Genomic DNA, 14112 nt, shown 5'->3' with positions numbered 1-14112 from the left:
GTGTATTCTGTGCGCGCCATATTCAAACTTACAAGCGGCGCGTAGCGCTAGTGTATGTGTGTGCTCATAAATATAAGTGTACCACTCCGGATACAAACCGCATATCATTAAGTGTGTATTCTGTGCACGCCATATTTAAACCAATAAGCGGCACGTAGTGCCAGTGTGTGTGTGCTCATGAATAATAGTGTACCACTCCGGATACAAACCGCATATCATTAAGTGTGTATTCTGTGCGCGCCAAATTAAAACCAATAAGCTGCGCGTAGTGCCAGTGTGTGTGTGCTCATGAATAATAGTGTACCACTCCGGATACAAACCGCATATCATTGAGTGTGTATTCTGTGCGCGCCATATTCAAACTAATAAGCAGCGCGTAGTGCCAGTGTGTGTGTACTCATGAATAATAGTGTACCACTCCGGATACAAACTGCATATCATTAAGTGTGTATTCTGTGCGCGCCATATTCAAACTTACAAGCGGCGCGTAGCGCTAGTGTATGTGTGTGCTCATAAATATAAGTGTACCACTCCGGATACAAACCGCATATCATTGAGTGTGTATTCTGTGCGCGCCATATTCAAACCAATAAGCGGCGCGTAGTGCCAGTGTGTGTGTGTGTCCTCATAAATATTTGTGTACCACTCCGGATACAAACCGCATATCATTAAGTGTGTATTCTGTGCACGCCATATTTAAACCAATAAGCGGCACGTAGTGCCAGTGTGTGTGTGCTCATGAATAATAGTGTACCACTCCGGATACAAACCGCATATCATTAAGTGTGTATTCTGTGCGCGCCAAATTAAAACCAATAAGCTGCGCGTAGTGCCAGTGTGTGTGTGCTCATGAATAATAGTGTACCACTCCGGATACAAACCGCATATCATTCAGTGTGTATTCTGTGCGCGCCATATTGAAAATTTTAAGCAGCGCGTAGTGTAAGTAAGCGTGTGTGTGCTCATAAATAAAAGTGTACCACTCCGGATACAAACCGCATATCATTAAGTGTGTATTCTGTGCGCGCCATATTCAAACTAATAAGCGGCGCGTAGCGCTAGTGTGTGTGTGTGCTCATAAATATTAGTGTACCACTCCGGATACAAACTGCATATCATTAAGTGTGTATTCTGTGCGCGCCATATTCAAACTAATAAGCGGCGCGTAGTGCCAGTGTGTGTGTGCTCATGAATAATAGTGTACCACTCCGGATACAAACCGCATATCATTAAGTGTGTATTCTGTGCACGCCATATTCAAACTAATCAGCGGCGCGTAGTGCCAGTGTGTATGTGTGCTCATGAATAATAGTGTACCACTCCGGATACAAACCGCATATCATTAAGTGTGTATTCTGTGCGCGCCATATTCAAACTAATAAGCGGCACGTAGTGCCAGTGTGTGTGTGTGCTCATGTATATAAGTGTACCACTCAGAATACAAACCGCATATCATTAAGTGTGTATTCTGGGCACGCCATATTCAAACTTATAAGCGGCACGTAGTGCCAGTGTGTGTGTGTGCTCATGTATATAAGTGTACCACTCAGAATACAAACCGCATATCATTAAGTGTGTATTCTGGGCACGCCATATTCAAACTTATAAGCGGCGCGTAGTGCCAGTGTGAGTGTGCTCATGTATAATAGTGTACCACTCCGGATACAAACCGCATATCATTAAGTGTGTATTCTGTGCGCGCCATATTCAAACTAATAAGCGGCGCGTAGCTCTAGTGTGTATGTGTGCTCATGAATAATAGTGTACCACTCCGGATACAAACCGCATATCATTAAGTGTGTATTCTGTGCACGCCATATTCAAACTTATAAGCGGCACGTAGTGCCAGTGTGTGAATGTGTGCTCATAAATATTTGTGTACCACTCCGGATACAAACTGCATATCATTAAGTGTGTATTCTGTGCGCGCCATATTCAAACTTATAAGCGGCGCGTAGCGCTAGTGTGTATGTGTACTCAAAAATATTAGTGTACCACTCCGGATACAAACTGCATATCATTCAGTGTGTATTCTGTGCACGCCATATTCAAACCAATAAGCGGCGCGTAGTGCCAGCGTGTGTGTGCTCATGAATAATAGTGTATCACTCCGGATACAAACCGCATATCATTCAGTGTGTATTCTGTGCACGCCATATTCAAACTTATAAGCGGCACGTAGTGCCAGTGTGTGAATGTGTGCTCATAAATATTAGTGTACCACTCCGGATACAAACTGCATATCATTAAGTGTGTATTCTGTGCGCGTCATATTGAAAATTATAAGCAGCGCGTAGTGTAAGTGAGCGTGTGTGCTCATAAATATTAGTCTACCACTCCGGATACAAACCGCATATCATTAAGTGTGTATTCTGTGCACGCCATATTCAAACTTATAAGCGGCACGTAGTGCCAGTGTGTGAATGTGTGCTCATAAATATTAGTGTACCACTCCGGATACAAACTGCATATCATTAAGTGTGTATTCTGTGCGCGCCATATTCAAACTTATAAGCGGCGCGTAGCGCTAGTGTGTATGTGTACTCAAAAATATTAGTGTACCACTCCGGATACAAACTGCATATCATTCAGTGTGTATTCTGTGCACGCCATATTCAAACTTATAAGCGGCACGTAGTGCCAGTGTGTGAATGTGTGCTCATAAATATTAGTGTACCACTCCGGATACAAACTGCATATCATTAAGTGTGTATTCTGTGCGCGCCATATTCAAACTTATAAGCGGCGCGTAGCGCTAGTGTGTATGTGTACTCAAAAATATTAGTGTACCACTCCGGATACAAACTGCATATCATTCAGTGTGTATTCTGTGCACGCCATATTCAAACCAATAAGGGGCGCGTAGTGCCAGCGTGTGTGTGCTCATGAATAATAGTGTATCACTCCGGATACAAACCGCATATCATTCAGTGTGTATTCTGTGCACGCCATATTCAAACTTATAAGCGGCACGTAGTGCCAGTGTGTGAATGTGTGCTCATAAATATAAGTGTACCACTCCGGATACAAACTGCATATCATTAAGTGTGTATTCTGTGCGCGTCATATTGAAAATTATAAGCAGCGCGTAGTGTAAGTGTGTGTGTGTGTGCTCATAAATAAAAGTGTACCACTCCGGATACAAACTGCATATCATTAAGTGTGTATTCTGTGCACGCCATATTCAAACTAATAAGCGGCGCGTAGCTCTAGTGTGTATGTGTGCTCATGAATAATTGTGTACCACTCCGGATACAAACTGCATATCATTAAGTGTGTATTCTGTGCACGCCATATTCAAACTTATAAGCGGCACGTAGTGCCAGTGTGTGAATGTGTGCTCATAAATATTAGTGTACCACTCCGGATACAAACTGCATATCATTAAGTGTGTATTCTGTGCGCGTCATATTGAAAATTATAAGCAGCGCGTAGTGTAAGTGAGCGTGTGTGCTCATAAATATTAGTGTACCACTCCGGATACAAACCGCATATCATTAAGTGTGTATTCTGTGCGCGCCATATTGAAAATTATAAGCAGCGCGTAGTGTCTGTGTGTATGTGTGCGTGTGTGTGCTCATAAATAATAGTGTACCACTCCAAATACAAACAGCATATCATTAAGTGTGTATTCTGTGCACGCCATATTCAAACTAATAAGCGGCGCGTCGTGTCAGTGTGTATGTGTGCTCATAAATATTAGTGTACCACTCCGGATACAAACCGCATATCATTAAGTGTGTATTCTGTGCGCGCCATATTCAAACTTATAAGCGGCGCGTAGTGCCAGTGTGTGTGTGCTCATGTATAATAGTGTACCACTCCGGATACAAACCGCATATCATTAAGTGTGTATTCTGTGCGCGCCATATTCAAACTAATAAGCGGCGCATAGCTCTAGTGTGTATGTGTACTCATAAATATTAGTGTACCACTCCGGATACAAACCGCATATCATTAAGTGTGTATTCTGTGCGCGCCATATTCAAACTAATAAGCGGCGCGTAGCTCTAGTGTGTATGTGTACTCATAAATATTAGTGTACCACTCCGGATACAAACCGCATATCATTAAGTGTGTATTCTGTGCACGCCATATTCAAACCAATAAGCGGCGCGTAGTGCCAGTGTGTGTGTGTGATCATGAATAATAGTGTACTACTCCGGATACAAACCGCATATCATTAAGTGTGTAATCTGTGCTCGCCAAATTCAAACTAATAAGCGGCGCGTAGTGCCAGTGTGTGTATGTGTGCTCATGTATAATAGTGTACCACTCCGGATACAAACCGCATATCATTAAGTGTGTATTCTGTGCGCGCCATATTCAAACTAATAAGCGGCGCGTAGTGCCAGTGTGTGTGTGCTCATGAATAATAGTGTACCACTCCGGATACAAACCGCATATCATTCAGTGTGTATTCTGTGCGCGCCATATTCAAACTAATAAGCGGCGCGTAGCTCTAATGTGTATGTGTACTCATAAATATTAGTGTACCACTCCGGATACAAACCGCATATCATTAAGTGTGTATTCTGTGCGCGCCATATTCAAACTAATAAGCGGCGCGTAGCTCTAGTGTGTATGTGTACTCATAAATATTAGTGTACCACTCCGGATACAAACCGCATATCATTAAGTGTGTATTCTGTGCACGCCATATTCAAACCAATAAGCGGCGCGTAGTGCCAGTGTGTGTGTGTGCTCATGAATAATAGTGTACTACTCCGGATACAAACCGCATATCATTAAGTGTGTATTCTGTGCTCACCAAATTCAAACTAATAAGCGGCGCGTAGTGCCAGTGTGTGTATGTGTGCTCATGTATAATAGTGTACCACTCCGGATACAAACCGCATATCATTAAGTGTGTATTCTGTGCACGCCATATTCAAACTTATAAGCGGCGCGTAGTGCCAGTGTGTGTGTGCTCATGTATAATAGTGTACCACTCCGGATACAAACCGCATATCATTAAGTGTGTATTCTGTGCGCGCCATATTCAAACTAATAAGCGGCGCGTAGCTCTAGTGTGTATTTGTACTCATAAATATTAGTGTACCACTCCGGATACAAACCGCATATCATTAAGTGTGTATTCTGTGCGCGCCATATTCAAACTAATAAGCGGCGCGTAGCTCTAGTGTGTATGTGTACTCATAAATATTAGTGTACCACTCCGGATACAAACCGCATATCATTAAGTGTGTATTCTGTGCACGCCATATTCAAACTTATAAGCGGCGCGTAGTGCCAGTGTGTGTGTGTGCTCATGAATATTAGTGTACCACTCCGGATACAAACTGCATATCATTAAGTGAGTATTCTGTGCACGCCATATTCAAACTAATAAGCGGCAGGTCGTGTCAGTGTGTGTGTGTGCTCATAAATATTTGTGTACCACTCCGGATACAAACCGCATATCATTAAGTGTGTATTCTGTGCGCGCCATATTCAATCTAATAAGCGGCGCGTAGTGCCAGTGTGTGTGTGCTCATGTATAATAGTGTACCACTCCGGATACAAACCGCATATCATTAAGTGTGTATTCTGTGCGCGCCATATTCAAACTAATAAGCGGCGCGTAGCTCTAGTGTGTATGTGTGCTCATAAATATTAGTGTACCACTCCGGATACAAACCGCATATCATTAAGTGTGTATTCTGTGCGCGCCATATTCAAACAAATAAGCGGCGCATAGTGCCAGTGTGTGTGTGTCCTCATAAATATTAGTGTACCACTCCGGATACAAACCGCATATCATTCAGTGTGTATTCTGTGCGCGCCATATTCAAACTTATAAGCGGCGCGTAGTGCCAGTGTGTGTATGTGTGCTCATGTATATTAGTGTACCACTCCGGATACAAACTGCATATCATTCAGTGTGTATTCTGTGCGCGCCATATTGAAAATTATAAGCAGCGCGTAGTGCCAGTGTGTGTATGCTCATGAATAATAGTGTATCACTCCGGATACAAACCGCATATCATTCAGTGTGTATTCTGTGCACGCCATATTCAAACTTATAAGCGGCACGTAGTGCCAGTGTGTGAATGTGTGCTCATAAATATTTGTGTACCACTCCGGATACAAACTGCATATCATTAAGTGTGTATTCTGTGCGCGTCATATTGAAAATTATAAGCAGCGCGTAGTGTAAGTGTGTGTGTGTGTGCTCATAAATATTAGTGTACCACTCCGGATACAAACTGCATATCATTAAGTGTGTATTCTGTGCACGCCATATTCAACCTAATAAGCGGCGCATAGTGCTAGTGTGTGTGTGTGCTCATAAATATTAGTGTACCACTCCGGATACAAACTGCATATCATTAAGTGTGTATTCTGTGCGCGCCATATTGAAATTTATAAGCGGCGCGTAGTGCCAGTGTGTGTGTATGCTCATAAATATTTGTGTACCACTCCGGATACAAACTGCATATCATTAAGTGTGTATTCTGTGCACGCCATATTCAAACTAATAAGCGGTGCGTAGTGCCAGTGTGTGTGTGTGCTCATGAATATTAGTGTACCACTCCGGATACAAACTGCATATCATTCAGTGTGTATTCTGTGCACGCCATATTCAAACTAATAAGCGGCGCGTAGTGCCAGTGTGTGTGTGTGCTCATGAATATAAGTGTACCACTCCGGATACAAACTGCATATCATTAAGTGTGTATTCTGTGCGCGCCATATTCAAACTTATAAGCGGCACGTAGCGCTAGTGTGTATGGGTACTCAAAAATATTAGTGTACCACTCCGGATACAAACTGCATATCATTAAGTGTGTATTCTGTGCACGCCATATTCAAACTAATAAGCGGCGCGTAGTGCCAGTGTGTGTGTGTGCTCATGAATATTAGTGTACCACTCCGGATACAAACTGCATATCATTAAGTGTGTATTCTGTGCACGCCATTTTCAAACCAATAAGCGGCACGTAGTGCCAGTGTGTGAATGTGTGCTCATGAATATTAGTATACCACTCCGGATACAAACTGCATATCATTAAGTGTGTATTCTGTGCACGCCATATTCAAACTTATAAGCGGCACGTAGTGCCAGTGTGTGAATGTGTGCTCATAAATATTAGTGTACCACTCCGGATACAAACTGCATATCATTAAGTGTGTATTCTGTGCACGCCATATTCAAACTAATAAGCGGCGCGTAGTGCCAGTGTGTGTGTGTGCTCATGAATATTAGTGTACCACTCCGGATACAAACTGCATATCATTAAGTGTGTATTCTGTGCGCGCCATATTCAAACTAAGAAGCGGCGCATAGTGCTAGTGTGTATGTGTGCTCATAAATATTAGTGTACCACTCCGGATACAAACTGCATATCATTAAGTGTGTATTCTGTGCGCGCCATATTCAAACTAAGAAGCGGCGCATAGTGCTAGTGTGTATGTGTGCTCATGAATAATAGTGTATCACTCCGGATACAAACTGCATATCATTCAGTGTGTATTATGTGCGCGCCATATTCAAACTAAGAAGCGGCGCATAGCTCTAGTGTGTATGTGTGCTCATGAATAATAGTGTATCACTCCGGATACAAACCGCATATCATTAAGTGTGTATTCTGTGCGCGCCATATTCAAACTAATAAGCGGCGCGTGAATAATTGTGTACCACTCCGGATACAAACCGCATATCATTAAGTGTGTATTCTGTGCGCGCCATATTCAAACTAAGAAGCGGCGCATAGTGCTAGTGTGTATGTGTGCTCATGAATAATTGTGTACCACTCCGGATACAAACTGCATATCATTAAGTGTGTATTCTGTGCGCGCCATATTCAAACTAATAAGCGGCACGTAGTGCTAGTCTGTATGTGTGCTCATGAATAATAGTGTATCACTCCGGATACAAACTGCATATCATTAAGTGTGTATTCTGTGCACGCCATATTGAAAATTATAAGCAGCGCGTAGTGTAAGTGTGCGTGTGTGTGCTCATAAATAATAGTGTACCACTCCGGATACAAACTGCATATCATTAAGTGTGTATTCTGTGCGCGCCATATTCAAACTTATAAGCGGCACGTAGTGCCAGTGTGTGTGTGCTCATGAATAATAGTGTACCACTCCGGATACAAACCGCATATCATTAAGTGTGTATTCTGTGCGCGCCATATTCAAACCAATAAGCGGCTCGTAGTGCCAGTGTGTGTGTGCTCATGAATAATAGTGTACCACTCCGGATACAAACTGCATATCATTAAGTGTGTATTCTGTGCGCGCCATATTCAAACTAAGAAGCGTCGCGTCGTGTCAGTGTGTGTGTGTGTGCTCATAAATATTTGTGTACCACTCCGGATACAAACCGCATATCATTAAGTGTGTATTCTGTGCACGCCATATTCAAACTTATAAGCGGCGCGTAGTGCCAGTGTGTGTGTGCTCATGTATAATAGTGTACCACTCCGGATACAAACTGCATATCATTAAGTGTGTATTCTGTGCGCGCCATATTCAAACTTATAAGCGGCACGTAGTGCCAGTGTGTGTGTGCTCATGAATAATAGTGTACCACTCCGGATACAAACCGCATATCATTAAGTGTGTATTCTGTGCGCGCCATATTCAAACCAATAAGCGGCTCGTAGTGCCAGTGTGTGTGTGCTCATGAATAATTGTGTACCACTCCGGATACAAACTGCATATCATTAAGTGTGTATTCTGTGCGCGCCATATTCAAACTAAGAAGCGTCGCGTCGTGTCAGTGTGTGTGTGTGCTCATAAATATTTGTGTACCACTCCGGATACAAACCGCATATCATTAAGTGTGTATTATGTGCACGCCATATTCAAACTTATAAGCGGCGCGTAGTGCCAGTGTGTGTGTGCTCATGTATAATAGTGTACCACTCCGGATACAAACCGCATATCATTAAGTGTGTATTCTGTGCGCGCCATATTCAAACTAATAAGCGGCGCGTAGCTCTAGTGTGTATGTGTACTCATAAATATTAGTGTACCACTCCGGATACAAACCGCATATCATTCAGTGTGTATTCTGTGCACGCCATATTCAAACCAATAAGCGGCGCGTAGTGCCTGTGTGTGTGTGTGCTCATGAATAATAGTGTACCACTCCGGATACAAACTGCATATCATTAAGTGTGTATTCTTTGCACGCCATATTCAAACTTATAAGCGGCGCGTAGTGCCAGTGTGTGTGTGTGCTCATGAATATTAGTGTACCACTCCGGATACAAACTGCATATCATTAAGTGTGTATTCTGTGCGCGCCATATTCAAACTTATAAGCGGCGCGTCGTGTCAGTGTGTGTGTGTGCTCATAAATATTTGTGTACCACTCCGGATACAAACCGCATATCATTAAGTGTGTATTCTGTGCACGCAATATTCAAACTTATAAGCGGCGCGTAGTGCCAGTGTGTGTGTGCTCATGTATAATAGTGTACCACTCCGGATACAAACCGCATATCATTAAGTGTGTATTCTGTGCGCGCCATATTCAAACTAATAAGCGGCGCGTAGCTCTAGTGTGTATGTGTACTCATAAATATTAGTGTACCACTCCGGATACAAACCGCATATCATTCAGTGTGTATTCTGTGCACGCCATATTCAAACCAATAAGCGGCGCGTAGTGCCAGTGTGTGTGTGTGCTCATGTATATTAGTGTACCACTCCGGATACAAACTGCATATCATTAAGTGTGTATTCTTTGCAAGCCATATTCAAACTTATAAGCGGCGCGTAGTGCCAGTGTGTGTGTGTGCTCATCAATATTAGTGTACCACTCCGGATACAAACTGCATATCATTAAGTGTGTATTCTGTGCACGCCATATTCAAACCAGTAAGCGGCGCGTAGTGCCAGTGTGTGTGTGTGCTCATGAATATTAGTGTACCACTCCGGATACAAACTGCATATCATTAAGTGAGTATTCTGTGCGCGCCATATTCAAACTTATAAGCGGCGCGTCGTGTCAGTGTGTGTGTGTGTGCTCATAAATATTTGTGTACCACTCCGGATACAAACCGCATATCATTAAGTGTGTATTCTGTGCGCGCCATATTCAAACTAAGAAGCGGCGCATAGTGCTAGTGTGTGTGTGTGCTCATGAATAATAGTGTACCACTCCGGATACAAACCGCATATCAGTAAGTGTGTATTCTGTGCGCGCCATATTCAAACTTATAAGCGGCGCGTAGTGCCAGTGTGTGTGTGTGCTTATCAATATTAGTGTACCACTCCGGATACAAACTGCATATCATTAAGTGTGTATTCTGTGCACGCCATATTCAAACTTATAAGCGGCGCGTAGTGCCAGTGTGTGTGTGTGCTCATGAATATTAGTGTACCACTCCGGATACAAACTGCATATCATTAAGTGTGTATTCTGTGCGCGCCATATTCAAACTTATAAGCGGCGCGTCGTGTCAGTGTGTGTGTGTGCTCATAAATATTTGTGTACCACTCCGGATACAAACCGCATATCATTAAGTGTGTATTCTGTGCACGCCATATTCAAACTTATAAGCGGCGCGTAGTGCCAGTGTGTGTGCGCTCATGTATAATAGTGTACCACTCCGGATACAAACCGCATATCATTAAGTGTGTATTCTGTGCGCGCCATATTCAAACTAATAAGCGGCGCGTAGCTCTAGTGTGTATGTGTACTCATTAATATTAGTGTACCACTCCGTATACAAACTGCATATCATTAAGTGTGTATTCTGTGCGCGCCATATTCAAACTTATAAGCGGCGCGTCGTGTCAGTGTGTGTGTGTGCTCATAAATATTTGTGTACCACTCCGGATACAAACCGCATATCATTAAGTGTGTATTCTGTGCACGCCATATTCAAACTTATAAGCGGCGCGTAGTGCCAGTGTGTGTGTGCTCATGTATAATAGTGTACCACTCCGGATACAAACCGCATATCATTAAGTGTGTATTCTGTGCGCGCCATATTCAAACTAATAAGCGGCGCGTAGCTCTAGTGTGTATGTGTACTCATAAATATTAGTATACCACTCCGGATACAAACCGCATATCATTCAGTGTGTATTCTGTGCACGCCATATTCAAACCAATAAGCGGCGCGTAGTGCCAGTGTGTGTGTGTGCTCATGTATATTAGTGTACCACTCCGGATACAAACTGCATATCATTAAGTGTGTATTCTTTGCACGCCATATTCAAACTTATAAGCGGCGCGTAGTGCCAGTGTGTGTGTGTGCTCATCAATATTAGTGTACCACTCCGGATACAAACTGCATATCATTAAGTGTGTATTCTGTGCACGCCATATTCAAACTTATAAGCGGCGCGTAGTGCCAGTGTGTGTGTGTGCTCATGAATATTAGTGTACCACTCCGGATACAAACTGCATATCATTAAGTGAGTATTCTGTGCGCGCCATATTCAAACTTATAAGCGGCGCGTCGTGTCAGTGTGTGTGTGTGCTCATAAATATTTGTGTACCACTCCGGATACAAACCGCATATCATTAAGTGTGTATTCTGTGCACGCCATATTCAAACTTATAAGCGGCGCGTAGTGCCAGTGTGTGTGTGCTCATGTATAATAGTGTACCACTCCGGATACAAACCGCATATCATTAAGTGTGTATTCTGTGCGCGCCATATTCAAACTAATAAGCGGCGCGTAGCTCTAGTGTGTATGTGTGCTCATAAATATTAGTATACCACTCCGGATACAAACCGCATATCATTCAGTGTGTATTCTGTGCACGCCATATTCAAACCAATAAGCGGCGCGTAGTGCCAGTGTGTGTGTGTGCTCATGTATATTAGTGTACCACTCCGGATACAAACTGCATATCATTAAGTGTGTATTCTTTGCACGCCATATTCAAACCAATAAGCGGCGCGTAGTGCCAGTGTGTGTGTGTGCTCATGTATATTAGTGTACCACTCCGGATACAAACTGCATATCATTAAGTGTGTATTCTGTGCGCGCCATATTCAAACTTATAAGCGGCGCGTAGTGCCAGTGTGTGTGTGTGCTCATAAATATTTGTGTACCACTCCGGATACAAACTGCATATCATTAAGTGTGTATTCTGTGCGCGCCATATTCAAACTTATAAGCGGCGCGTAGCGCTAGTGTGTATGTGTACTCAAAAATATTAGTGTACCACTCCGGATACAAACTGCATATCATTCAGTGTGTATTCTGTGCACGCCATATTCAAACCAATAAGCGGCGCGTAGTGCCAGTGTGTGTATGTGTGCTCATGTATATTAGTGTACCACTCCGGATACAAACCGCATATCATTCAGTGTGTATTCTGTGCACGCCATATTCAAACCAATATGCGGCGCGTAGTGCCAGTGTGTGTGTGCTCATGAATAATAGTGTATCACTCCGGATACAAACCGCATATCATTCAGTGTGTATTCTGTGCACGCCATATTCAAACTTATAAGCGGCACGTAGTGCCAGTGTGTGAATGTGTGCTCATAAATATTAGTGTACCACTCCGGATACAAACTGCATATCATTAAGTGTGTATTCTGTGCGCGTCATATTGAAAATTATAAGCAGCGCGTAGTGTAAGTGTGTGTGTGTGTGCTCATAAATAAAAGTGTACCACTCCGGATACAAACCGCATATCATTAAGTGTGTATTCTGTGCACGCCATATTCAAACTAATAAGCGGCGCATAGTGCTAGTGTGTATGTGTGCTCAATAATATTGGTGTACCACTCCGGATACAAACTGCATATCATTAAGTGTGTATTCTGTGCGCGCCATATTCAAACTTATAAGCGGCACGTAGTGCCAGCGTGTGTGTGCTCATGAATAATAGTGTACCACTCCGGATACAAACTGCATATCATTAAGTGTGTATTCTGTGCGCGCCATATTCAAACTTATAAGCGGCGCGTAGCGCTAGAGTGTATGTGTACTCATAAATATTAGTGTACCACTCCGGATACAAACCGCATATCATTAAGTGTGTATTCTGTGCGCGCCATATTCAAACTAATAAGTGGCGCATAGTGCTAGTGTGTATGTGTGCTCATGAATAATAGTGTACCACTCCGGATACAAACCGCATATCATTGAGACTGTATTCTGTGCGCGCCATATTCAAACCAATAAGCGGCGCGTAGTGCCAGTGTGTATGTGTGCTCATGAATAATAGTGTACCACTCCGGATACAAACCGCATATCATTCAGTGTGTATTCTGTGCGCGCCATATTCAAACTAATAAGCGGCGCGTAGTGCCAGTGTGTGTGTGTGCTCATGAATATTAGTGTACCACTCCGGATACAAACTGCATATCATTCAGTGTGTATTCTGTGCACGCCATATTCAAACCAATAAGCGGCGCGTAGTGCCAGTGTGTGTGTGTGCTCATAAATATTTGTGTACCACTCCGGATACAAACTGCATATCATTAAGTGTGTATTCTGTGCACGCCATATTCAAACCAATAAGCGGCGCGTAGTGCCAGTGTGTATGTGTGCTCATGAATAATCGTGTACCACTCCGGATACAAACTGCATATCATTAAGTGTGTATTCTGTGCGCGCCATATTGAAATTTATAAGCGGCGCGTAGTGCCAGTGTGTGTGTGTGCTCATAAATATTTGTGTACCACTCCGGATACAAACTGCATATCATTAAGTGTGTATTCTGTGTGCGCCATATTCAAACTAATAAGCGGCACGTAGTGCCAGTGTGTATGTGTGCTCATGAATAATTGTGTGCCACTCCGGATACAAACTGCATATCATTAAGTGTGTATTCTGTGCACGCCATATTCAAACTAATAAGCGGCCCGTAGCGCTAGTGTGTGAATGTGTGCTTATGATAAAAAGTGTACAACTCCGGATACAAACCGCATATCATTCAGTGTGTATTCTGTGCACGCCATATTCAAACCAATAAGCGGCGCGTAGTGCCAGTGTGTGTGTGTGCTCATAAATATTTGTGTACCACTCCGGATACAAACTGCATATCATTAAGTGTGTATTCTGTGCACGCCATATTCAAACCAATAAGCGGCTCGTAGTGCTAGTGTGTATGTGTGCTCATGAATAATTGTGTACCACTCCGGATACAAACTGCATATCATTAAGTGTGTAATA

The sequence above is a fragment of the Anopheles gambiae genome (genome assembly GCF_943734735.2).
Source record: "Anopheles gambiae chromosome X unlocalized genomic scaffold, idAnoGambNW_F1_1 X_unloc_1, whole genome shotgun sequence".
In the NCBI taxonomy this organism is placed as follows: Eukaryota; Metazoa; Arthropoda; class Insecta; order Diptera; family Culicidae; genus Anopheles; species Anopheles gambiae.
Note: the sequence above shows the minus strand (reverse complement) of the source record.